Source organism: Otolemur garnettii, unplaced genomic scaffold (assembly GCF_000181295.1).
Source record: "Otolemur garnettii isolate 467f Iridium unplaced genomic scaffold, OtoGar3 scaffold00033, whole genome shotgun sequence".
NCBI lineage: Eukaryota > Metazoa > Chordata > Mammalia > Primates > Galagidae > Otolemur > Otolemur garnettii.
The window spans coordinates 11,408,117-11,409,363 of NW_003852428.1; the positions used below are offsets into that span (position 1 = coordinate 11,408,117).

At 39.6% G+C, this 1,247-nt stretch overlaps 1 pseudogene across 1 annotated transcript; it reads left to right on the plus strand.

Annotated features, from left to right (window-relative positions):
* Window positions 1-839: 839 nt before the first annotated feature.
* LOC111725204 lies at window positions 840-1,240 on the plus strand (annotated as a pseudogene). The gene has a single exon (XR_002773327.1). The product of XR_002773327.1 is annotated as a mitochondrial import receptor subunit TOM5 homolog pseudogene (transcript).
* The last annotated feature ends 7 nt before the right edge of the window (window positions 1,241-1,247 follow it).

A 1,247-nucleotide genomic window follows, 5' to 3' on the forward strand; every position in this document is an offset into this window, starting at 1 on the left:
CTTACACACAGTCCTGCCAGTGGTCTCTGCCCGTGATTTAAACCCGTGAAATGAACCCTGCTCACTGATGTCTTTCTGGATGAGTGAAAGGAGCTGCATTGCTTCCATCACCTCGCCCAGTTTGAAATGAAGCTTATTTAGTGCCTCCCCAGAGCCAGAAATCATGAGCTACATTAAGATAAAGAAAATAAAGATGGGAGGGTGCAACACAAATATTCATTCAGCCCTTCCCATGTTCCAGACGCCAGGCTGGAAATTACATATGATTAGTCACACTCTACCGATGAGGAAGAGAAGCTCACACAATTAACTAAGAGCCTTTAAAAATGTCATAGGTTAAATAAAACAAGATTTTAAAAAAGAAAATATGTTTAATTACCAAAACTTAAAAACTGGTAGGTAGTGGTTAACTGACAGGTTGCCTGACTACATCAAATGCCTTCTCTACACTAAAATGATGAGACCAACTAAAAAAAAAAGGATGCAGAAAATCAAAGAAAGAAACACCAGCAATAAAAGACATTGGAAAATATTTTTGGATGAGGGAAGGTAGAAGCAGAAGGAGTGAGTTAGCAGAGAGAGAAAGCTTCCCTTCTAAAATGCCAAGTATGGAGAAAACCAACAAGAAGCATAGCTTGATAATCATGATGAAGTTCACTGAGTGGTTATTATATTCCTGGCAATTCTCAGTGCTTCACAGGCGTCAGCTTGTTTAGTCCTCACCATGTCAGTAAGATTATTATTTCCACTTTACAGAAACTGAAGCTTCAGTTTCCTCATCTGTATGAGGATCAATGAGAAAACTAAAAAGAGTTCTTGAAAATTAATGTGTTGCCGCCACTAAGAAGAGCTGAGGGCGGCAGCTGAAAGCTGAGGAGTTAAAGCTGCGATGTTTCGTATCAAGGGCCTCACGCTGAAGCTGGACCCAGAGGAGATGAAACGGAAGATGCGTAAGGATGTGATTTCCTCCATACAGAACTTCCTCATCTATGTGGCCTTGCTGCGAGTTACTCCTTTTATCTTAAAGAAATTGGACAGCATATGAAGATTGGGTATCACATGTGAATGTGTGATATGACAAACCTGGTTACAGTTTCTACTCCTGTCTGCAAATGAATAGGCCCAGAAAGGTGTGAGAGACTTTGATTGAGTGGACGTTAATATTCTGCTTGTTAAGAACAAGTTTGGCTCTGGTAATTGACCTTCATAGCTAAAATATAAAACTATTTGGGAATTATGAAAAAAAA